This window comes from Oryzias melastigma, linkage group LG10 (genome assembly GCF_002922805.2).
Source record: "Oryzias melastigma strain HK-1 linkage group LG10, ASM292280v2, whole genome shotgun sequence".
Taxonomy (NCBI): domain Eukaryota; kingdom Metazoa; phylum Chordata; class Actinopteri; order Beloniformes; family Adrianichthyidae; genus Oryzias; species Oryzias melastigma.
Window position 1 is genome coordinate 16,850,325 of NC_050521.1, and position 11,945 is coordinate 16,862,269.

Consider the following 11,945-nt stretch of genomic DNA (forward strand, 5'->3'; position numbering starts at 1 on the left):
CCGGCGGTGTGAATTTAACGTTGGGTCTTGGAGGCCAAAGCTTAGATAAATGAAAGTTTATCTATAGCTCTCTTATTAGAACCACATTGGCTCTCGACTCCCTCCCGTCTTTGTTGCCCTCCCCGCCTCGCTGCAGTGAGTGATTTCATGACTTTTGTCGGGCAGCATCACAAGAAACAGATGTGAGCAAGATTCCTGCTGGTTTCTGTTTTCGATCAAAAACCTGGTAGTTGGTGGGATTGATGACATTTTGTTTGCCTGCGAACATGGTCTTCATTGGATTTATGGCATGCGGCTGCTTTCTAAACACCTGCTGGGGTGGATGTCTAATCAAAGTCCCTGATATTGACATTTTTTTTCCATGTTCTAATCAACTCAGACTTTACTATTAATCATTTAAAACAACTTGCGATGGATCTGAGGGTTTTCTCAGATTTGGTTAAACCAGTGTTTAACTTCTAGATGATTGCAGGAAAGCAGAAGAATCCTCGCTCCCTTTGCTCTGCAGAGATCCCGCTGCTTCCCATCAGTCAGCTGCAGCCCATCCTGCTCTGTCAGCTGGAGAGCCTGAAACACCTGCTTGCATTAGACACTTTCTGTGGAATAATTCTGCAATCCCATCATGAACTGATTGGGAGAAAAAAGGCTGAACAAATATGCAACATAAAGTAGACATGATTAAAAAGAATGCAACTATTTGTTTTTTCTAGCAAAGGAAGAGAAATTTCCCCTCTTTTACCGAAGAACATCAAAGAGGTTATGGAGTATAGGATGGTATGCATGCATCACTTTGAAATAAATTACCTCTTGGTTCCCACTGCTACAATCTGTAACCTTTGATGGCCAAAGACATACCATCTGTTCAGTGTACTTTGCATGGATATTTGTCTTTTTGTTCCGTTTGCACGTGAAAATCAAAGTCTGGAAGCTGAAATGCTGCAGACTGATGGTATTATTAGATTTCCTAAAGCAAGATCAAGAGAGCCCAATGAGTCAAAATGAGCAAAGCAGCAATGAATACAAGGTGGACAGTGTGAAATTAGAGGAACATTTTTGCATTCAGTAGAACCACAATCTGGGTGGCCACTTGTTTCGTTTAAAAAAGATTTATCAAAGCTTCACAACATCTCTCATGAGACAAACAAATGTGGCTCACCACCACCTGCAGAAAAACGTTGGTCGTTTTCAGCCCAAAAAAGAATATATAAATAGGTAAAACATAATTCTATCATCTAATGACTGTTCCCATCCCTGAAGTGATGCGGATGAAACAAAAGCAGAGTACACGACCAGGAGAGGAGCTGCACACTTTTTTAAAGCCTGTGTAAACATGACTGTTAAAACATCAGACAAAGCAGAATTATTTACATTTGTATACCTCATCCATCAGTGGACAGAACATTTTACATAAACGGATTGCTTTCCTTTGTCCAAACACAAAGTGTAATTTCTTTTATGCTTCAGATGGGATAAGATAAATAAGAAACGATGAAATGAGGAAGATCCAAGGACTTTAATGTCCAACAAAAGTTAACTTAATATGACAAAATTGACAGTTTTCAATATTTTTGCAATCATGTAAAATTAACAACTTATAACAAATTATTAGTTATGTTGTTATATATCTAATATATTACAATCGGCAAATGGTTTATAAATGCAAAGAAATATAATAAATACAATATATACTATACTAATAATAATGGTACCATATTGGTCACAGTTTTTTCATAGTTTAGCCAGGGGTGCTACTTATACTTTTTTTTAAGACATAAATCGGCTCATATATTTGTGATTTTCCCAATAAACACCAGTTGTCCTTTGACGGTCCTTTCCTCTAACAACCGCTAGAGGGCGCTGCATCTGAGCATATTTGCTACTAACAGTGGCAGAAGAAGTGTTATCCAAAACAAACATGGAAGAGAATCTGATTGTTTGATATTTTTCTTATACAGATCAAAAGATTAGTATTATTGTATTTATTTATTTTGTAGCTGAACTGAGCTTGCCGAATTTGTTCAGAAGTGTCAGACTTTTCTCCAGAAAGTGCAACTTATACTCCAGAGTGACTCATACAGTATATGGTTTTCTTCTTCTTCTTAATTAGACATTTCTTATTCCTGTGACTTATACTCCAAGAAATACAGTACATACAATACAAGTGTGTAATGACAACTTTCTTTAATCAAATGTAATAATATTAAATATGAGTTGAATAAAATGAGAGTTATATGAAAGAGATGACCCTTCAAAAGATTTGCAGAATGATGAATAAACTCTGAGCAAAAGTTGTTTCTGAGCAAAATTACCTTCACAATCTTTATTTAGATAAACACAATTTTGATAGAAGAAATTACACTTTAAACTCACAATAAATTAAATGAGAGACAGGGTTCAGAAGCTGTTTAAACATTGTTTTATGTGACATGACCGGCGGGGTGTGGCAACAGGTTATATTTATTCAGTTATGTATTATTGAGTTTTACTGAACTTCTTCAGCTGCCAGCAAAAAAACAACAGACCCTGCCCTTAGATTCTCCTTCTTGGTAAGGAAAAACTCCTAAAAAAAAAAACAAACAGATTTTGGGGAAATAAAAGAAGAAACCTCAGGGATGTCCATCACAGGCGATGCACCAGGACTGTTAAAGAAGAATTAGTTTATCTAACTCTACAACTACACGTCTGAATAGTGTAGCGGATGGGCTTCATCCAGATGGAGCAGGAGGACAGCTAGGAGCGATAGACAAGCCAGAGGCGAGGTCCACTACCAATGACTGGATGAGCCACCAGGAATCAGAAATCTCCCCCGATCCCGTGGTGGAAACAGGAAATGTGGGAAAGGAACAACACATGAATCACACCACACAAAACAGAGGCACAGAGAGCTAAATGAAAAATAGATGATAAAGAATAACAGAGTGGATAGAAATAGACGACAGAACTCCAGTACACAGTATTTTTATTTCTAAAAGAACATCAAAATTGGCGAAAAAAAACGAATAAATAACAATGATTATTTATTTCTCCCCAAGAGAAAGAAAACCCTTGCTCTCTACGGTTGGGTTTAGGGTTAAGCTACTACGGCAAGCCACAAGCTCCCTTCTCCGCTCCATGCCTGTACTTATAGACGACTAGATCCATGTACGTCTTCGTTTCCCTCGTCTGAGCTGACAACTGGCTCAAAACGTTACTGCTGGATAGGTCCAGTATTGCCAACAACCCTCTGCCCCATAGAGATGACACATTTGCAGGTAATTGTTACTCTAGTGAGTCCTTATAAAGGAACTCAGAAATGTATCATTTATTTTATAAGGCAAACTTTTTTAAATAAAGAGAACACAGTAGAGAACAAACTCATTTCTGGTTGTAAAATAAAAAATAATAATAAAAGAACAGCACATGCTTGAATTTGTTTTTAATACTTGGTAAATCCTCTTTGTTGCACATGGAGAAGCGCTCATGTGTAAACAGTTTGACCCCATGTTGATAGCAAAAGGAGAAAAACATTCCTCAAGCACACGGTGGAGGTAGAGCTCGTGTACGCTCATGTTTGTGAGGTGGAGACAGTAAATGATTCACTGCAGCTGTCCCAAAGTACAAAGTGGACTGAGAAGGTTTTCCTTCCTGTCAAAAGGCAGGACAGAAATCTGAAGGACCTCTTCTTCTCTCACATGGACGCACGCAAACAGCAGAGACACTCTTGTGCAGGAAACCCGGCCAGGTAGATTACATCAAGTGTTGGGTATTGACTAAGGTGAGGCCCTGTCACAGGCATTAAGCACACCGGTGAACTGCATAAGAATTTCTTGGTACAAAAGGAAAAACAGCAAATAAATAAACATGTTTCCACAGCAATGTGAAGCATGTTCTGTCATGCCAGCGATCGAGTGTTGGGCAGGACTGTTTCTGAAGCCTTGTTGCTGTTTCTTTACTTTAAAGTCCTACTCCAACCATCTTTTAACCCAATTTTCAAGTGAAATTTTAATTAGGATTATGCCGATTTTGGCCAAAATCTAAAAACCTGTGTTGTTTTCTGAGATATAGTTTCTGTATAGCAGCAGTTATTCAAAAATTCACCTCTGACTTGAATGAATGAATGAAATGGTTTATTTCAAGCAATCAGGCAATAATACATAAAGTAGACACATATTACATAATCAATCACAAGTAGATTGCTTGAAAGGAAGTTGGAGGAAGCAAACTTATATAATCCCACCCCTGTTCGACCTTACCATTTTTTGACATGAATTATCAACATCAAATATTTATACCCTACAATCATAGATTCTGGTATTTAAGGATCCTTAAGATCAGTGATGTAATTAAATTTCAAACACCCACAACTTGATTTGTCTTATGGGCGGGACAGTTGGCATGGAATAACTCCGCCCCTTTTCCTGTCGCCCATATGTTTACAGCCCCTCAAAACCCGAATTCTAATTCACAACAATTTATGCAACAGTATATGTCCTCCATTATGGGCAAAATGCTACTACAACATGTTAAAAACACAACCCCCGCCCGCCAAGATTTTCATTGGAGTGGGTTTTCAACACCTGCACAGTGTATACTCAACCTGGGAGAAACTTTTCTCAAACTCCGTCTGAGCACGGCTGTGATTCTCTTGGGAAAGCTCAGGAGGTTCGGTTGCATCTGAGACAGTGTGCGTTGCTAAGAGATGCTGGGGGGCTGCTTTTCAGCTGGACCTGCAGGATGTTTTCATAAGAAAGGCGTCGCCTCCAGCATAATCCAAACACATGCAGGTGTTTACAGGCTTTTGCTGGGATGATGCAGGGGTCATATGGTCAGCGCCGCATGCGTCACTGCTCAGTATGCAGACTGTATGCCCAACTCGCTGAAGCCTTTCCTGCACCATCTGTTGAATGTCTGCCTCATGTGACCAACTTTCTCTTTGCTTTCAGGGTTAAAGAAGTCTGAAAGCGCCTCTCAAGAACCTCAACACAGGGCTTTCCTACAATCATCAACAGTAGGAGAAGGCTTGACACAGTTTAAGCACTTAGAGTTACTCAGTGGTGGTTTCCAGCCAATAGGAATAAATAAATAAAGCAAACTGCACTTTATAACATTTTAATTGGCTTTGGAGGCTTAGCTGTGGCTTTCCTGTGGTTACTACGGTCAAGCAAGTGTGGAGTCCAGCAGCCGGTGGATGTTTTAGGCTCTCAGCAAAACACGCTCCCACTCAAAGCCAGGAATTGCAGTCTCTCCATCTCTCACTCCACTAAGGCCAGGAATGCTGAACCGCAGAGAACGGCTTTTCCTTTGACAAAACCACTCGCTGAAATCCAACTCCCTAATTACACAGTGTGAGAGTGACTGTACGCTGCGGGAAAACATGGCTGTGAACTCACCGAAAGCCCACACTCATGTTCCAAACAATTCACATCAGACTGTAAACACACTTGAGCTTGTTTCTGCTCAACCTCCTGATCTGCTGCCCTCGTGTGTGTTGGAGGGGTTTGATGTGTTTTGACTTGAGGCTTTTGCGGTGTGTGTGGGTTTTCATGGCATTTAGAGCTGCGCTGGACGGGGTCATGTCAAGCGTGAAGCCTCGCCGAGATGAAACCTGCAAGTGCATCTCATGATGTCATGTCTAGCAGGAACACAGAGCTGCTTTTTTTTTGCATGTGTGTTTTTTTCAGGGATCTGCATTCCTTTAGTTATGACAGAGATTAAGCTGTAAGTCAGAAAGTCTCTCTGTTTAGATGAAATGAAGGTTGTATTTGTCTTTTAGCCGCTCAAATGGTCTCCGGGTCCCTCAAAGTCTCCAATCAGACCCTGAGCTCATGTCCAACATCTGCTGATCCCATCCACCCAGCTCCTGAAGTTTCCTACCTATTTATGAGAAAGCCATCCATCCGCTTTCACGCCTCCTAATCCCTTAGCCTCCATTATTCCTGGGAAGGGCAGTGTCACCATAGAAATCAAAAACAGAAAAACACCACAACAGACAAGGAAAAGAAGATCAAGGGAAAATGTGGCAGAAGAAAACAAAAAATCAACAGTAAAAATTCACCAAATGGGAAGAATTCACAGGATTGTATGTGAAAAAACAGGAGGAACAAAGGAAAAGCAGGGAAAAAGAAATCAGGCATGAAAGTGTCGGTGTGGAGTTTGTGACGCATTGTCAGCGCAGGGTTTGCCTGCTCAGGCAAATGGGTCTCGGGGGCTCTTTATTTTTAAAAAGCTTGACTGCAAGTTGGATAAGAGAGCCAGTGGTCTGAGGGAAAGGGAGCCGCCAGCCCCTTTCAGGAGCTCTGAGAAAGGTCGCACAGCAAACCCCCATCCGTTCACGTGCATCTATGCATGTGCGGCAACTACCTGTTGTCAGAGCAGAAACTCTATTCAAGTATTCCTGTCACTTTAAAACAAAGCATAAAGAAATGGCCTCAAATAATCTGTGGCCATGGCAACAAAGATTAAAAATAAAAGCAGCTGCAATGACAGACACATGCAAAGCATTTTCCTGCTATAGTAATATCCTGTTCCAGTGAATTCGGAGCATGCTGGGATATGCAAGCGCAAATTTGTCATGTAACAGTGAGAAGAGAGAGGAACCTGATATGTTCTTGTTTTTATCGACAGACTGCCTTCTAACCGCAGAGGTTAAGCTTCCAGAAGGCAGAGTGCTGGCTAGTTGATGGGATTAGAGAATACATAATTGTTCGTCAGTCACAAGTCTCATAAAAAGAGACGCCAAGTCCTTTGTAATGAGGATTATGTGTCTTTTCCATGGATTCATTGCTCCGCTCTGTGACATTATTCTGTGCGCTGGGAGGGCCCGCATCTCTCCCATCCTGACTGTCTTTGTCTGATTGCACACTTGGGCCAACTACCTTGACTTTCCACTGTGCGCTCTGAGGGTTTTACCAGTCAGAGTGGATGCAGAACTCTACTTGCCAAAACCTGTAAAACTCACACAAGTGTGTTGGTCTACAAGGTGTGAACTAATAGAATCTGCGTTTGGCAGCAGATAAAACTGAGGATGAGCCAATAACTTTTCTCTTGTCCTTTTATATAAAATGATCACGTTAAAGACCCATTATGGTGAAAATTGTATTTTTTGGTATTTTTATCTGGTTTTTAGCATTTTCTCATTATGGATGACGATTATAAAGAAAATTCAGTTTAAAATTGCATTTCTGAGTATTTCTTTATAAAATTGTTGTGAATCAAGAGCAGATGAAAAAAAAATAGTTTGAAAAACCTTGTAGATCCAGATACGTCTTTGTTTTCCTCGTCTGAGCTGGCAATATTGTTCACTATTTTTTTTTTTGCATGTTGGTGTTGCAATTGGCTGTGAACTCACGGGACAGAAAAGATGGATGATGGGAAAGGGAAGCAGGCTTGCTCCACGCCAACAGTCCCACCTACAACACAGGCAAATTTCTAATGAACTCCTGTCGCTCTGCAAAAACTATGTCACAGAAAACAACATTTTTTTCTTAATTATGTCTAAAAACTGCCTAATTATGATTAAAAGACCACTGGGAACAATACATCAAAAGATGATTTGAATGGGAATTTGAAGAAACCTTTCCATGGACAGCTTAAATGACAGTTAGACTATTAATGACGTTATTGGTCAATACTGTATTCAATTTATAAACAAAGAAGGAGCACCAAAACAAAAAGATCCCCAAAAAGCAATATGTAACTATAAATAACTGTTCAAAAATGGTTTTGTTGCTTCATTTTCCAGAAAATAGAAAAATGTAAAAAAATTCAAAAAACATAATTTTAAGCAAATTCTGACACATTTACTGTACTTGGGCTAATCTGAAGTTTGGAGCTCTGTAGCAATTGACTGCGCAGGAAGTCGGTGACCTCTTATAACCTTTGCTCTTATAAACTCTGCATTATAACCTTCAGCATCCACTGACCCCTCTCTGTCCGTTTACATGGCCTACCACTCGGTGTCTGAGTTGCTGCAGTTCCTAAACTATTCCATTTTTCTATGATAGAGCTGAAAGTTGACTGGAATATTTAGGAAATTTCTCCACTGGATTTGTTGCACAGGTGACTTCCTTTGACAGTTCCATGCTGGAATTTACTGAGCTCCTGATAGCGGTTCATTCTTTCACAAATGTTTGTAAAAACAGTCTGCATGCCTGACTGCTTAATTTTAAACACCTTTGTCCAGACTAGGTAATTAGGACATTTGATTCTGATCATCAGAATAGATGAGGGAATGCTTTTGATAAATTGCATTTCTGGATGTTTCTTTATTCAAATCGTGGTGAATTAGGAGCAGAAAAAAATATTCAGTTGGAGAGCTTGAAGCAGTGATATAGAATCTACAACAGCAAGTCACAACCTCCCTGCTCAGCTCCATTCTGATGCCTCCACTTGCAGACAAATAGATCCATGTGCGTCATTGTTTTCTGTCATTTAGCCCAAAACTGTTTCTCACCATTTTTGTTGCCCGGTAATGTTAGGTTGTGGCTGAAAGAGGCTGGAAAACAATGGAAGGGTATTTAAAGATATGGATAATGGGAGGTGGGGGCAGGATTGCTCTACACCAGTGGTGTCACCCACAACTCAGATGTGAATTTCTAATAGACAACACTGTATTTTTTTTTTGTCTAAAAATTGCATAATTATAATTTAGGATCTCACTTTTACAATCAATCAAAAGATAACTTTTGGGATACGTGCTAGTTTTAAAGCACTATCGGTAAACAATACAAGCTGCTACATTTGAATAACTTTTCATTCTACTAATGTTCACATAAATTAATCTTATTAGCAAACAGGTGACAAATGACTGACTGGATTTGTGACAGAATATCCCGGACATTTTTTTTTTAAACTGGAGAATGTACTGTTTGATGGAGCAAAAAAGACAATTCAAGTCATTTTGATTTCTTAAAATTGCTTGAGGCTTTGTAGTCACACTAAATATAGTTATTATTGTGTACTATTTTTCTTGTTGCCATTGCATGCAATTTTTAGTATGTTTGTAGGTCCGTGAAACTATGGAATATCAACCATCTTAAAGATAAATTGAATGAACAGGAACCAAAAAATAAAAACTGACTGAATCTCATATCTTAGCGCCTCTGTATTGTTGTTTGTAGCTTCAGATGACTGATGTGCTCCATGCTGTTAAATGAAAAGTGCCTGCCCTCTTTTAGATAACGTGATGCAGGCATGCAGAAAGAAAAGAAATTTAATGCTGTTGCAAGATCTATGTGGATGCACAGAAGGACAGTGAAAACAGTCAACAAGATCTATTTTTTCACCGCAATCTTAGTATGAAGTGCGTAAGAATGCAGATTTATCAGCAAGCGTCAAAAAAGAAAGAATTGCAGATGTTATCAGAGTCACTTCTGTGTCCTCCACAACTTTTACTCTTGTCTGTACATTTCTGCTCCTTGTTGTCTAAAAAGAGGCTTCACCTGCTTTACCACCAATGCTGAACGTGACATCATGAGCTCAGTTGTTGCCAAGCAACCAACACAACACCCTAATGCAAACATGGCGAGATTTCCACCACACCTCTTTCTGTTCCGTTTCCAATTTTTGCTTTGTTTTCTCAGCTGATTTTCTTTATTCAATAATTGATTCCTCAATAGGATTTTCACTTGGGGATTAATAAAGTATCATTTAGTTCAATTTAATTTAATACGAGAACTGAACATTACAAAATGCGTGAGAAAGTGCCAAAAAATAAAGGCAGACTGTGTCATTAGCAGCTCAGCGTTTACGTAGATGAAGTTTTTAACCGTGGATGGGCCTCAAAGTGAGATATCAGACCACGCTGTCATAAATCTGTTCGGTCAAATGATAAGCGTTACCATTCTTTTTAATCAAAATTATTATAATATTCTTATTCTGATTTGTGAGAACCTTTCTGTGTGAAAGACTGTGCTGCAGAATGAAGCGTATGCTGCTGTGATTAGTATTCTTCTCAGTAAATCAGTGTGGTTGTACCTGACATGTGGTTGTAAAGCAGTCTGGATGTAGTGATCCTTGTCGCCACACTAAAAAAAGAAGTTCACCGTGTACTTTTATGCAATCGAGATCCGGCAGCTTTTGCGAATGAAAGCTAAAGAATCCATTGTATTTTCAAATTAAAACATCTTGATTTCTTTGAGTAAACTTGAGCTGCAGACCCTTTTTTTTCAAACAAACTTAGTACGACTTACAAACAAATCAAACTGACTCTGCATGTGCTAGAAATTATACTTTCATGCAATGAGCCTTTGCCGTTAAGATGCAGGCAGGTCACAGAACTTTTAAAGTGGGTATCCACTCAGCCGTGGTCCTCAAGAGCCACAACCCTGCCTGTTTTTCCAGCTTCCCCTAAACTGCTTGATGCTGACTACCTAAGTCAGGTGTGTTCAGTCAATCAGGATGTGAAATCACTAGAGTCAGCTAATCAGGCAGAACTGGAAAACAGGCAAGGTTGTGGCTCTTGAGGACCAAGGTTGGATCTGTTTGGTTGAGTTATGTTGACAATACAAGAAAGGGCCAACAGAGTGTTTTCATTTTCCAGGAAAACTCACAGTTTTCGTCTGAACATAATAGAAAGAACTGAAAACCAAATTTAAAAAAAAGGAGTTTTCGAGTGTTGTAGCAATTGACTACCACTAACCCTAACCAGCAACTATTTAGGAGAGACTGGTGGAAACATACATATGTACTATTAACAATCAAAGTTTGTTCGTATTTTTTGTCCTACTTTTTGCTGCTATAGTTCAAAGGAGAAAAGAAAAAATCAAACTGTTTAATAATCTTTGTATTTTGGCAGAAATGTTTAGGTGTAAATAATATTTTGCTGTCACCCGACCTAATCTGTTAATCTGATTTGTCAGCGAAAAAATTAGAAATTATTATTATTTTTTTTTTAATTGTGGCACTTTATGCGCAAGTTTCAGCTTCAAGTTGTTAAATTTAAAATTATAACTCACAATATTATTTAAAATTCCATCATTTTGTTTGATGGATTTGTGATTTCGGAGAACGTGTTCAACGCTGTGTTGTCCTGTGGAGTGCTCTGGAAGTTCTGGGGAGCCATACTGTGGGCTGTCCAGGAAGTCAGACCTGTTCATGGTGCATGCTGGACTCTGGCAGGGCTACCCTTTATCACCGGTTCTGTTCATAGTTCTTATAAATAGGATTTCTTGGCAGCCAGTGACTGGTTTGTGGACCATAGAATTTCCTCTCTGCTTTTTGCAGATAATCTTGTCCTGTTGGATTCATTGAGCCAGTACCTCCAGCATGCATTGGGGTGGTTTGCAACCAAGTGTGAAACGGCTGGGATGACAGTCATCTCCGCTAAGTCAGAGGCCATGGTTCTTGACTGGAGAAAGGTAGTTTACCTTAGGTGGATGGAGTGCTCCTGCCTCAGATGGAGGAGTTTAAATATCTTACGAGTGAGGGAAGATCAGAGCCTGAGATCGGCAAGCGGATTGGAGAAGCATCTGGCGTCATGCGGTAGCTGTACCAGTCCGTAGCAGTGAGGAGAGAGCTGAGCCAGAAAGCAAAGCTCGATCTTTGTTCCAGTATTCACCTGTGGTCATGAGCTCTGGGTCGTGACCAAACGAACAAGGTCCCGAATACAAGCGGCCAAAATGAGCTTCCTCCATAGGGTGGCAGGGTGCAGTTGAGGTGGCTTGAACAACTGCTTCATATGCCTCCTGGTCACCTCCCTGAGGAAGTGTTCCGGGCATGTCCCACTGGGGCGGAGGACATGCTGGAGAGACTACGTCCATAGAAGTCTGGGTCTCTTTGCTTATGACCTGGTCCTGGATGAAGATGGATGGATATTTAGTCTGTTCTTGGAAGCTGAGAAAGGTTGGACCTGGTCCCCCATCTGCAGTCATACATTAACATATATCCCTGATTTCTTCCTGGTTGGGACTTCTTTAGAATAAATTTGCAAACTCTGTTTCTATTTACTCAGAAACTCATGCAGCACT